The sequence below is a fragment of the Thunnus maccoyii genome, chromosome 24 (genome assembly GCF_910596095.1).
Source record: "Thunnus maccoyii chromosome 24, fThuMac1.1, whole genome shotgun sequence".
Classification (NCBI taxonomy): Eukaryota; Metazoa; Chordata; class Actinopteri; order Scombriformes; family Scombridae; genus Thunnus; species Thunnus maccoyii.
Genome location: NC_056556.1, coordinates 4,286,676 through 4,301,045, shown reverse-complemented (window position 1 = coordinate 4,301,045; position 14,370 = coordinate 4,286,676). Strand labels below are relative to the sequence as shown.

General features: G+C 39.8%; 1 long non-coding RNA gene across 6 annotated transcripts in view; it reads left to right on the top strand.

Moving 5' to 3' along the window:
• The window catches only part of LOC121891896, a 363,049-nt gene extending 349,619 nt beyond the window's left edge, over positions 1 to 13,430 (top strand). For 4 of the 6 annotated variants that reach the window (XR_006094221.1, XR_006094217.1, XR_006094220.1 and 1 more), the window contains 4 exons: positions 2,317 to 2,390; positions 6,775 to 6,853; positions 7,084 to 7,235; positions 13,371 to 13,430. This is a non-coding gene — a long non-coding RNA (uncharacterized LOC121891896). Of the gene's footprint in view, positions 1 to 2,316; positions 2,391 to 4,065; positions 4,101 to 6,774; positions 6,854 to 7,083; positions 7,236 to 13,370 lie in introns of all 6 variants that reach the window. The other 2 variants (XR_006094222.1, XR_006094218.1) reach the window with 2 other exon arrangements.
• Positions 13,431 to 14,370: the final 940 nt, after the last annotated feature.

Sequence of the window (14,370 nt, the reverse complement as noted above, 5' to 3'; positions counted from 1 at the left end):
TGAAACCACCAGAGGGTTCTGCACAGCTACAACTCCCAGCCCATACCCACATCTTTAGCCCCCACCTCCGACCCAGTTTAACCTCTCCGCTACTGCGAAAAACCAAAAGACCTGACCTGAAGGTGAAGGTTTTTGTTTTTTTTTCCTTCATCTAATGCAAGAATTTGGCTTTCTTTCTGTCTTCCCACCAGGCATTACGCAAACAACTGGCACGGTCAGAGACACAAAGACAGACATTCCTTTATTAAATAAAATTTGAAAATAACCAGATCCAATCTAATCCTGATGTGTCCCAACTAAATATTGGGTTTCAGGTCTGGCTGTTTTGTTGCATAAAGCAAAAAACAAAACAAAACTATACATCACATATTTGACTCACTTTGATGCTGAACTGGACCAAAGTTTGCATGTATAGTCACCACTTCCAGGAACTAACTGGGAGTTTTAATTGTCTGCTTTGTATTCATAGCAGCAGGAGTTAAAGATATCAGGTAATATATCAGCCTAAAGCGTATAAAACATTTTGTCAGCCAAAGAGTTAAGATACACCTACTGTCCCTGGAAAATTGCCATAATTTGTTTTAATTGAGTACCTTTTGATGTCGCTTCAGTTGTCAGCGGTTATCTCATTTGGGAGGAAATCTTCACACGTTCACTTCAAATGCTCCAGGCAAAGGATTTCTCCTCCCTTTTTTTTGTCAAAAGTAGCTTGCTTTAGAAATTAGGGTTGATTCTGTGACAGCTACAGTACACGTGTGAGAACTAGGTCACATAGTATTTAGAATACTTAACTTACCAGTGCTTAAAAGAGGTTACTCCACTCCATCAACTCCTCTAACTTGAAGGGTTTTTAGTGCAAATAAGGCAGAAAAATTGAACCAATACTAGAAAAAAACACATAAAAACTAAACTAAAAGCTTTTTCATCAATGTTCTCTTGTTAAATCTTATATTTAATTATTGAATAATGTGTCTGGAAACAACTGACATGTTCGGTGAAGAGGAGTAAAATAAAAATGACATGAAAGCTGCAGACTTTCAGGTTATGTAACAGCCTTTGTTTTGGTCATATTGGATCTTTAGCTCTGAGCTTCTAGCTGTATTGGCTGAACTGGTTTCACCCTTTTCACACATGTAGCACACAGCAGACACGTTCTCACCTACTGGAAATACTCTGTTCCAGCGTTGCTTGATGGGAAATGTTAAAGCATCGTAACAGAGGCTGAAAATTATCGTACGAAAGTCATAACCGAGAGAACAAACAGGCGTAAATGTGCGATTTTCAGGAAACAAATCTAGCCACACTGCTTACAAAGAACATAAGAAATTGCTGATGCAGTTATATGATGCATGGAAGGAGGCTGTCTGATTGGCTGGAAAGACGTCACATGACAGGAAATGCATAAACACAGATGTACTATCCTGATCATGTCGGCAAATTAATTCAAGATTCAGATTGACATTATGGGATATTATGGGCATTATTTGATCGTACATCATATAGAGGGCAACATTATTGAACAAATATGATATTTATTGTACATCTGGCAACGCTGCTCTGTTCGGTTTAGGCAATGGTTGACGCCTGAGTGTGCAGAACATGACGCTGCAGAAATCAGTGTTTGTTTACAACACATCAAAGATGGCGGACGAGGCCGCCGACTCATCTGTAATGATTAATGTCTCTTGCACAGAAGCTAGTAGAGTTTAGTGCTTGTTGTTATGGATATATCCACACTGATACTGTCTGGTTTATCATTCAATCTAAAGTCTTCTTGCTGTCATCCATGCTTTTTCATTCCCATATTAGCAAAACTAGCTCTGTTTTCAGGGTTTTTTGCTCATAAAGGGTCAGTATAAACTAAATAAGGAGTTTTTTTAACTGTATATCATGCAAAGATATTCCAGTAGAGCCCTGGAAACGTGCAGGATACGTTCCCCCTTTATCAAAAGTTGAAATTGGGTCGGCACAGGAGGCAAAAAGAACATTTCTAGGGTTTCCACCGGGGACAGTTTTGGGAGTTTTAGCCCTCATGCGCTGGTGGGAAAGTCTGACATCCAGGACTGTTGGACGTTTGTGCTCCTGCTCTGCTGTAGTTCTGGACTGTTTAACTGTTTAATTCAGTACAGCTGAATTAGACTCAGCAGCTTAAGCACTGAAAAGGATTTCAAATAAAATTCCTGAGCCAAGTCTGCTGTATTCAGTTACTAATGTTTGCGTTAACTGTCGTGACTGAGAGCGGGTGACATAATATTTGACATGAGATGCCAAGTGTGAGAAACTCTGTGTGTAAGTGTGTGTTTTGTTCTCCTCCAGAGTGTGAAGATATTAAACCAACTGGCAGGATCGGTTGAGAGCTCGCCGACTGACGGGCCAGAACAGATGCACAGGTATACACACACACACACACACACACACACACACACACAAGAACACACACACACACACAAGAGTGTCCACATGCACATGTTTGGATTTTGGTGCTTATTTCCTAATTTTTGGAAGGATTTGGTTTGTTATTTATCAATTTCTTCTTGTTGTCTTTATAATAATTTTATATTAGGGTCACATTTTTTAGGATCTGTTGTTTGTTATATTACAATAAATTGTTTTGCTACCAAATTAGTCTGAGTACCTTTAAAGATTATAGATAATTTTTTGCAATTTTTTCCCTTCCTGTCATGAAAGTTTTAGGATTGTGACATTAAACCTTTGTAATTTCTCATATTTTTTAAGTTAAAACATTTAAACGTGTTGAAATATTAGACTCGTGAAGACCTTCGTCGATGACATTCACGCCGTAACTCAACCCTGAAGTCGTATCCTGAAGTGAGAATGAGCCCAAATGTCATCACTTACAATGATTGTCCTTAAAATTCCTCTGACGGCACAAAAAAACCAAGATTACACACTAACACACACACACACACACATACAATCTTCCACCCAACACACACTATTTCCCCAACAGGTGCAGAAGAAGATCAAGTTGCAATACTTTTCTTCCTCCTCCCCTCCTGTTCTCCTTCCCGCCTCTCTCTTTCTCAAATTAATGCCAGCGAGAGCGGCTTTAGAGACGTTTCTGACGTGTGTGTGTGTGTGTGTGTGTGTGTGTGAATGAGCGGGAAGGAGGGGGGGGTCGCTAATAACCAGGCAAGGTACACTAATCTCCGATGGCAACATTTGGTTTACCTTAAGCTGGAGGGACAGCTGTATTAAAAGCAGGAATTATCCTAATCAGTTCAAACTCCATCCTCCTCCCTCCCCTCCTCCCTGCTTCACCTCTTTGCATATAAAACTTCCACATTAGGCTTAAGAGTACAACGGCTTAGCTGCTGTTCGCCCTACATCTGTCTTCCCCCTTCCGCGGCGACCAATCAGGGAAAAGGTGGATGGAGGGATGAAGAAAGAAGGAAAAAAGGAGGAGGGGAAAAGGCGGTTCGACGAGGAAAAAGGGGGAGATGGTGGAAGAGAGATAGATAGAGAGGAGAGGAAAGAAGAGGGCACACAGGAGAGGGGTGAAATGAGGTGGGAGGGTGAAGAGAGAGAGAGAGAGAGAGAGACATGTAGGAAAAGGAAGATAATGAACTGAGGTTGAGCATGATGGAGGAATTTTAACTTCATTGGGGAAAACATCTGGGAACAGCTCAAGACAGTATGTTTTTAATGGGCAATTATGGAAATTAACTGAGTAGTACTTCGAGGCAGTTGTTCTGTACTTCAAGTATTTCTTTCTATTCTTCTTCACTACATTTAAAAGGGAAATATTGTACTTTTTACTACATTATATTCACCTAAAAGTACTTATATTCATGCAGACTACCCAACAAAATAAAGTAGAGCTGCAAATCTCATGCCCTCATTACTTTTGTCCCCATAATATAAAACCTTTCATACTGTAAGTGCAGCTGTCAATCATGCATGCTGGGTGCAATATATGCATGTATGTGCACCAAATTGTGACTGTTACTGTTTTCCAGATGTGACAAATTTCCAAGGAAGTATTAGAAACTTACACATAATAACAAGTTGTTTTTTTTCCCCCCCAACGTGGTGTGAGTGCAGTAAGAAGATGTTAAACCTGTGTTTCTGTAGATGAGGTATGTTGTATTTCAGACCTGTTCCGGCTGCACTGCAAACAGCTTCTATCTGGCTTTTTTTTTTTTTTTTTTTTTTTTCCTCTCTCTCTCTCTCTCTCTCTCCGAGGCCCTCGGCACCATAAATCCGACTGATTACTCCGCACCCCTTTTGCTTGACTGAACCTTCACAATCAGCCGTGGCCGCCAACAATGAGGCCCTGATGAATCAAACATCCATGGCATTAGTTTCACCTTGCTGCCCCTTTCCCATGCGCCGCCGCCTCTTTGTCAGGCCCCGGTTTGATGAGAAGGACTACTGACACTGGCTGCACCTATTGATAGACAATTCTGTAAAGACGGACCCCAACAACCCCACCAAACCCCAAACGCTCCTCCCTCTTCTTTCCTCCCCCCCTCCTCCCTTTTGCCCCCCCCAAATAAGCGACAAAAACTTGATTGGAGCACTGCACTAAAAACCCCTGCTGTCTGTGCTGCAGGACGCTTTGTGTTTAGTTTTTGGCTTTAGGGGTACTTCATTGCAGTGTCTCAATATTTGTTAAAGAGACAGTTCTTTAACACACACACACACACACACACACACACACACACACACACACAGACTCTATAACTGTCTTTGGCAAATTAAAAAAACATCTAGACCAGGTTTTATGAAATGTTAAAGTGAGCATAATGTTATAAAAAATGAAAACATGTGAGAGACTCATGAGAAGTTCAAACAGAGGGCATATGACATAAAACAGGAAGTAGTTATAATAGGAAGTAGAAATAAATAGAAGGTATGACTGTGAATAAATGGAGATATTTTCTTTCAACTATAATAATCCAGGCTCATTTGTTAACTGATTTATCTACCGGAGAACAGTTTTCATTTTTAGATAAAAGCTTTATAATTGAGTCATTAACAAACCTGAAGTCCTTAATTGTCCTGCTTGGAGAAACATCATCTTAACCATTATTGCACCTCAAAAAAACTTCAGCATTCATGTTTAGAGGCTGTCATAAAAAAACAAAGGTTAAGTCTGAGGATTTCTTTGTTTATGGAGCTCTTTCTTTAACTTTACCAATGGTACGATGGCACTATAGTACTTTGACGAACTGTTAATACTATGAAAAGGTACCTGAATATGATTATGTAATATGTATCAGCAGATTATCATTATTATGGTCTCTTGTTAGATTCAAAATTGGACTTTATGGCCAAATTCCTCACAAGGGTCAATCCAAAAGTTTTAATGCAGGCGTATTGGGGGGTAAAGGGTTAAACTTGTTGTTTATAACCCAGATGCTGCTCTCACCAGAGTTTCCTTTTGAAGGAAAATTGTGTCTTGTCTGGTGGTAAATCTGAAATCAAACAACAGTTCTTTAATGTTATCTTCTGCAGCCGGCACAAAGATGAGTTTCTGGTGGTCTTTAAGTGGTCTGTCTGTCTGTATCTGTATGGTTCGCTCACACACACACACACACACACACACAGTGTGCAGCAGACAGCTCGGGCCATACTGCGCCATCGTATCACTAGCAGAAGATCAAACCCTAAATGTACTGTGAAACTGTTTGGGGCCACTAACAACTAGCACAGAGCTTGGCAAACATGAGTGTGTGTGGGGAAGGAGAGAGGGAGTTGCTATAATGCTCAAGGCTGCTTATAATGAGAGAGAGAAAGAGGGAGAGACCCGAAACGCCGCACACACATTCAGCAGTGAAAGCTCATCCAACGTGCTACCCACAATGTTTAATTCATTGAGATATATTTGATTATATTTGAATTTAATTGACATTTGGAGATAAATGAAGAGTTTCGTTCCAAAATGAGACATCCACTATTTAACAAAATTAACACCTCTTCTTAGAAAGTGATGAGTGGCATGAAAGTCAAATCACATCAAGGCTTCTTGTTAAAGTTAGAAGTCATTTTAATATTGTTTCTCGCTAAAATACGTGTACGAGTAAAATATCTGAATGTTTGGACTATTTTCTGGTTGTTTTTTTGTGAATGAGCTCAAATTAACTCACAAATTATTCTTATTTGCTTTTTTTTTCCCAAGAATGAGATGAGATCAATCCTATATTTGTGTGATAGCTAGCTAGCACCTACCTAGCTTAGCTTAGCTTAGCATAAAGGCTGGAAGTAGGGGGAATCTTGGCTCTGTGAAGTAAAAAAACATACATACCGACATATTAAAACTCATAAATTAACATGTTAGGACTTGTTTGTAAATACATACAGAAAGAAGTATTTAAAAACAAGAATTTATGATTTTATTGGCAGTATCTGTGCAGCGTCACTAGCTAAACATGGGTTGCCAGATACGATGCGGTCAGTGAGCACAGGATTATATTTTTGGTCTTTTTATGAGCACAATGGTACTAAATCTGGCAGCCTCCTTACAACTTTAGACTAAAACCTCAAATTGGTATTTTAACATATCTGTTTGTGTAAGGATAACCAAACAAAGCGCAATGTGCTAATTAGCGAACTTTAGTGGTTGTGGTTGGTGTCATTTTTTTTGGCTAGCTGTTTCCTCCTGCTTTCAATCTTTATGCTAAGCTAGTTTAACCATGTCCTGACCCCTGGTCTATCCTGATATTATCTCACTCGGAACAAAAGTGTATCTCCCAAAATGTTGAATTATTGCGAGGTAATTTCATACAAATAGCATCTCATATCTTCCAGGAGGAGGAATTGGACAAATTTCAGGACATCTAATGCTACCTTTCAGCTGTTATGAAGCGACTTTTGCACCATTCATCAGGTAAATTGTGCCCGGCCTACATCATTTATTTGCTAGTATTCCCCAATTTATTCTCCAGTGCACTCACAATTTATTTTGTTGCACATAAAAATTGTGATTGCAATATTGTAGGAAATATTTGATCAAATTTTTTCAGCTTCTCTAACTGGAGGTGGCATGAAAACCCAGCAAATGTCAGCCTAACCTCTCTCTCTCTCTTCATTTCCTCCTTCATTCTCTCCTTTTTCTAGACTGTACCTCTCTTGTACCTGCGTCTGTGTGAGGTGAGGAATAAATTCTCTCTCTCGCTCTCTGTAATATCTGCTTCCTTTCCTCCCGTGGAGACGCTCAGCGGGTCGCTTCACATCTCCACAACTCCGGATGGAAGGAAGATAAAACACAGGTAAATGTGCTGGGATGTGCTCCGTATGTTAGCCTGTCAGTTCATATATATGTGTGTGTGTGTGTGTGGGGTCGGGAACTCATTAGGAGGTAAAGTGTGTGTATCTGTGTGTGTGTGTGTAGGCGGGTCACTGCAGAGGTTGTGTATGATGTGAGGTGATGGTTAACTGTACTTAAGCCTCTATGTACAGTATAAGGAAGTATGTGTTGTAAGAATAATAGTAATAATAAGGACAGGATATGGTACAGTGGAATACAAATGAATATTAAGAGTACTACAATGTGTTTTATGCAACTTTATAAAAAAAATATGTGTTTAAAAAGGTTTCTAGTGAGTAAACAGACAACAACTATAATCTCCTCAGGCTTTATAATAGAAAAAAAACAAAAGAAATGAGAAAACTGTGAGTAACTTAACATCAGAAACCTTGATGGTGCTACAGTGAACTTCTCAAAAAAAAAAAAAAGTGTTTATAAGAGCAGGATAAAGGTCAAGTGTCTCCAAAACTGTGTCGAACTTTTTCAGAAACTCAAAACGGAGAGTCTTTGTTATTCAGCTCGGTGGTGAATCAATTTTCAAACTGGGAGAAGTTACTTTCATGCACTCGAGGTCTTGGAAGTAAAAGTGATGTTCATGTTCTGTTGTAGGTGTTTGGTTGAAGCAACCGTGACTCCCAAGATCCAATCACAGCTAAAGACGAGCAGATATCAATGAGATGGTTCATTATAGCTCAATAAAGCTGTTATGGTTGTATTATTTAGAGCTTATAGCACTGTGAAGAGTCCAATAATGTCCATCAAAGAACAACATGAGCTTGACCCCTTTCTAAAATGATACTTCCCAGCATTATTGTTATTGTTACATGCAGGCTGCATTGCATAGAAACCTTTTTTGTAGCACGTACACAGACATTTGGAGTATGTCCACGGAATAAAAAAAAAAAAATCCCTCTTTGTTCAGGATGATGGCTTCCCTTCAGTCTCAACATGTGTCCGGCCCAGTGAGGTTTAAATCTGCCCACCTGTCCACACACTAATCCTCCCTGCCTTATTACAAAACTGTGCAATTAATTAAAAGCTCAATCGCTGGGATTAGTAACCTACATTCAATCTGATACCTCATATCAGTAACTCAAGAGTCTACAAAAAAAAGTATGTTTTCTGGGATTTAGGAGAATAATAATTGGCTCCAAACACCTCAAATATTGTAAAAAAAATCACAAAAATGAGAATGAACGACCAGGAGAAGGTTACACAACTACAATAACGGAGGTGGGTTTTTTTTTAGTGCAACAGCAGTGCTATTCTCATTTACAGTGGCATTACAGAGATTAAGATTATCTCTGCTGTATGTTTACAGCATAATGAAACAGGCCTCATATAATGACCATCAAATCTGGATTAGGTCATTCACAGCAGAGGAGGGAATTTATTCAAATGATTATTGTGAGCAGGCTGAGCTGCACGACAATCCCTGCGCAGGCTGACGTATGCCTGAACACCTCATGCACACAAACACACCTATGCATACACACACACACACACGTGGGCTTGTGTACATTTATATTTTTATATTTTAAAATTTCGTTTTTTCTCCCTCTATTGCGTGAGAATTTATTTCCTACCTTGGATTTTGCACACACATGCACACACAGAAACAGAATATTTAAATATAAAACAGGACAAAATATGTGCTGTCAAAAGGTGTGTGTGTGTGTGTGTTTGTGTGTGTGTGTGTGTGTGTGTACAGGACCGTTACAAAAGCAGGTTACGGCAGCACAGAAATGACACGGTGCAACAGATGATGGGCATTATCCCATCAACCTGCTGTTTCTGTACACACTCTGTCCCCTCTATGTTCTCTTTGAAAGGACAGCAGGACTGTGTGTGTGTGTGAGGAAAAGAGATGGGTGGTGGTGGAGGGTGGGTGGAGGGTGAAGGGGAGAGGGGGGGGGGGGGGGGGGGGGGGGGGGGGGGGGGGCGTCCTTTCACACACCCGAACACACACACTTTCTTGCACACACACACATACACTCTGCACCTGTCACAAACAGCCTGTCAGAGCAGGAGAAAAGAAACTTCAGCCATGAGGAAGAGCTCAGGGGAGGGATGTCTGTTTGAGCTGATATGGGATTTTTAAGTCCTTAACTTCTATATTATTTTGGTAAAAATATGATATTTTTGCACCATAATTTGTTGTAGCTGAGCTGCATTACCCACATTTGCACAGAATTTGCACAGAGAGCTGCATTTTGTAAACAAAAGTCATGTTTTTGCTGTAAGATTTAACAACTATTTAAACAATGTATAGCAGGTATAAAATGTAGTACAACTCTGCAACAGTATGATCTAACATCCAGCTCAAGATTATTAAGAAAAAAGACTATTTTCTTGTTTAAAAGTCAGAAGCAGTTTGTCCAAAACCACTACCACGATTAGCGTCGCTTAGCTTAAAGACTGGAAACAGTGGGAAGCAGCTAGCATGGCTCCAGAGTTCAGAAGTCTGCCTCTCACTAGTTAACATGTCTGTTTGAGCTGATATGGTATTTTTAAGTGCTTAACTTCTATATTATTTTGGTAAAATATGATATTTTTGCACCGTAATTTGTTGTCACTGAGCTGCATTACCCACATTTGCACAGAATTTGCACAGAGAGCTGCATTTTGTAAACGCAAAGTCTTGTTTTTGCTGTAAGATTTTGGAAAATATGTGCAACCTCAACAACTATTTAAGCAATGTACAACTCTGCAACAGTATGATCTAACATCCAGCTCAAGATTATTAAGAAAAAAGATTATTTTCTTGTGTCCAGTACCACTACCACGATTAGCGTAGCTTAGCTTAAAGACTGGAAGCAATGGGAAGCAGCTAGCATGGCTCCAAAGTTCAAAAGTCCACCTCTCACTAGTTAACATTCATAGTTTGTTTGATCCGTTCACAAACTGATACATAAAAGTGGCAAAAAAAATGTCAAATTCTTCCTCTCAGTGAAGTAGAGAACTGTCAATCATATCAGCAGTGTTGTCAGACCAGAATGAACAAAGCAGCGATGACGTAATCGAGTTGTTTTTACGGCCACAACACAAACATGTTCAGCTCAGTAATATAACAATTAATTTATACCACAATAAGAAATTCCAATCTGCCACACAGCAATTAAACTATTCCTCTGTTCATCCATCTGACATGAAAATATAAAATAACGACTGCGGTAGACGTGGTTTAGTTGAAGGATGCTTCACATTTCTTGGTTTTATTTCACTCCATTATTCAATCAGACGTTGTGTTCATGTCCCGTCATCATCCTCAGTCGACTCAACATTTGTTGTGTAACTCAAAAGAAGTTTGTTGATATATGAGTTCGACCTGCAGCAACCTGTACAGCTGCTGATCTTATATAATATATAAGACGATGACGTCTGAGCTCTGATTGGCTCGTTTGTTTTCCAACCAGGGAATCATCATCATCATCAGTAGACACATTAGAATCACAATAACGTAGGTTTTTTTTTTTTACTCATTCAGCCACTCAAACTTGAGAAATGACAACATGACGCACGTTAAAAGCCGACTGGGACGTCCCAGATGAGGTCAGGACCATTTGAGAGCAATTAAATTAAGGCTGGGTAACCCGATCACACCCAGTCTGACTTTCTGATATCCAAGTTTTAATAAAAAAATCCCCCAGTATCAGGCCCAGTATATCAGCAAACACGAGGACATCTACATACTGTATATACGGGTGTGTAATATACCTCGCCAGAAGGTTAACTTCTCCGCCTGTAAATTGCCGCCGCCGCCCCCCCCTCCCTCCACACCCCCCCACACACACACACACACACACACACCCACCACCGGACAATAGGCTCAGCAGTGGCCTGGTGATTGCCTCTTTTCAAATGGAAATGCCGGTCGCCTCTCTTCTGCCAGGTTCCCCCTAAGCAGTGTACAAATTACAGTTTACAAGGCATGGAGGAATAAAAAAAAAAAAAAAAAGAAAGAAACAGGAGATAGACAGAAAAGAGGAAGGTGGGAGGGAGGCTGAGCAAAAAAAAAAGCAGAATATCTTTTCTCTCGCTATTTTTTTTTTCTTTTCTTTTTTTTTTTTTTTTAATTCGACAAAGTGACATGTAAATTAGCCTTTAAGTGCTCCTCTCGGGGACTGTGATCGTGCCCTAATTGTCACAGTCAATTGTGGCCAACAGTCTCTTCAATCCAGGCAGCTTTTGACAACAAGCACGCCAGGATCAAAAGACGAATCATTGACTCCCCTTCCCAACACACACATATATACACCAACACACCCTCTCTCTCTCTCTCTCTCTCTCTCTCTCTCTCTCTCTCTTGTCTGTGTTTTTTAAGGACTGCTGCAAAAGGGAGAGAGGAGAAAAAAAAATGGTCAAATAGGGAGAGGTGAGAGTGATAGCTTTACTTGGTAAGGATAGAAACATGGCAGGAAGTGGTGAGCACAACAGTAATTTGCTTCCTACGCCGGCTTATATCAACATTCCCCAAAATCCTTTGAGTGTCAAGATAACAAACGCGGCGGACGACAATGCAGGAAAGGATGGTATGTCTAAAATGAGCAGTGGAGGTATACAGTGCATCCAGCAGACCGTGAACTGACTTTCTCTCTCCCAAGTCCTACAGGGCCATAAACTTTAGCGGAGGATGAAATAGATATGTTTGTGTGTGTGTGTGTGTATATATGTGTGTGCGTGAGGCAGCGCTGAAAAATAATGCAAACATTTGAGAGACCGCAAACAAGCAAACTGCAAACTCTGGAGTCTTATCGAAAAAAGGCCAAAAGGTTCAAAAGCTTGACTTTTCTCTGCAAAGTTCTGCCACAGTTCATGAAAAACTTTTTTAGTTAGTGATGTTTTAGGCACACACACACACACAACCACACACACACACATACACCGCAAGCTAACTCACACTTGTTTTAGCCATGTTTGGAGGCAATTCACTGTGTGATAGTAAGTTTTGGTCAGACGTAGGCGAAGCCTTGGAAGTCTGGTTTTGTTTACTGTACTACATGCTGATTGTATGACATAATGTGCCTTCATTAGATTGTTAAAAGACGGATGGTGGATGACATGTTAAAAAACCCCCCCGATGGCTGAATTTCAGTGGAAGTTACGTGGCGTGTTCGGACACTACTTTGGGATCCTTTTTTTTTTTTTTTTCCCAGCGACTTACTGATAATGCACTGATGATTTCACTCCTATATAAATCATTTCCATTAGCAAAATTATGATTTTTATCACACTCAATGTAAAGCACTCAGTCAAAGCAATACATCATTGTCTTGCAAAACGACACATGCTTATGTTTTTATATGTAATAAGACGCCTCAATTAGCAGGACGACGTCATTGGTCAGCGCTGTTGCATTTGGCCGGTCGTGGTTAAAAGAAACAGGAAACAAACAGAGCTCCTTCGCGTCGTAGCCAAATGCTTTTGTTGACCCAAACATCCAGCCGAAGCTCCTCGCTACGAGGTTCTGTGGCTCTCTTTTGCTAGCCAAATGTCATTTTTGTCACCTTAATACAAACATGAGTCAACATTAGACAAACAAACGCTGTTGTATTTGTAGTGAGGACTGTCTCAGTCGGGATAGAACAGGATGCCTCCACTTTTTCAATATTTAAGCACCTCTACTGAGACCTTTCTAGAGTGCTTTAGAGTGGGTTTTATTTGTGTTCCTGGTTTGTTAAACATTGTGACTAAAATGTTATCATAACTGAGAGTAATGACGCCTAAAACGACAAAAATAGGAGCCGAGTTTTCGTCTACGATCTGGCATCCCACTTGTTGATCTAACCAGCTCATCTTTGCACCAAATTTCAGCCACATTAGTTGATTTTTTCAAGATTGCAAACGAACCTGCAGACAAGTGAAAGCTCCCAACTTTAAAGGGAGATGTGTGAACTCATGTGTGTGATCATTTTAGTCATGTGAGCCTTTATTTAAATGGATTATAGTTGTAAAAAAGTATGAATTTGTGAGAATTTTCCTTTAAATTAAAGAAAAAACCTTTCTTAGCTTATAAAAACAAGCAGTTCCTGACTGTTTGTTGATGTTGTAGTGTTACATGTGATGCAGATTTATCAAACTAAGCTCTCTCTCTTAGCAGCAGAGTATCATACCGGGGTTGATGCACCGTTCATGTCGAGCGATCTGACTGAGTGGGAAAGAAAAAAAAAAGCCCGGACAAGGTTTCTGCAAATGTAAGTTAGATCTTTTAATTCCATCTTTGTGTCCTGAGAGGATGTAAACTCATATACAGAGGCAGATATTAAGAGTACGCCGATATGCAAATGTCTGTCGAGATTACAGCTACAACAATTATTCAAATGTTTGATTAATTATTCATCGGAGACGCCGTCAATTATTCATTTCAGCGAGCGATAAGTCGCCCTTTTTTTTTTTTCTTCCCCTCTCTCTCTCTCTCTCAGAGTAAAAAAAAAAGTTTTCATGTGGGATCTATCAGAATCCCAATCAAAACCGTTTTATTTGTCAATGACAGTGTCACATCACATACACCAGCGTGACCTTTTTCTGTCTTATTCCAAGATGTTTGAACCATTTCTGTCAGTTATTAGTAGAAATATTGATAATTCTTTAAAGGCTTCAACCTTTTGGATGTCTTATTTATATAAAAAGCATGAACACAACACTACAAACCTTCAAAATGACCATTACAAGCATCATGACCCACATGGAGACAACATTTCAATCAGAGCTAAGCTGAATTAGCTAAGTGTAGCTAATAAAGCGTATACGAGCGTTCCAGCTTTCACGCCAGCGATCAATAAATGTGAAAGGGAGTCTCATCCAATCCTTTTCAATTGGTATATTGGTCATATTTTAATACTATATTACATTTTAGATACTATGGTTGACCACATGTTGCTGGGAAACACCATCGTCCAACCGAAAACGAGCAAGACATCAAGAGAATAATAAGAAAAACAAGACAAAATGTATCACTTGATATTATAATAATAAAGTTTTTAATCTGTTCTCTTTCCCAACCTGTTGTTTCAGGGAAGCTACAGAGCTTCTTCTTTCCACAGGAAGAAAAGCAGACGCCTAACACACACACACACACACACACACACACACACACA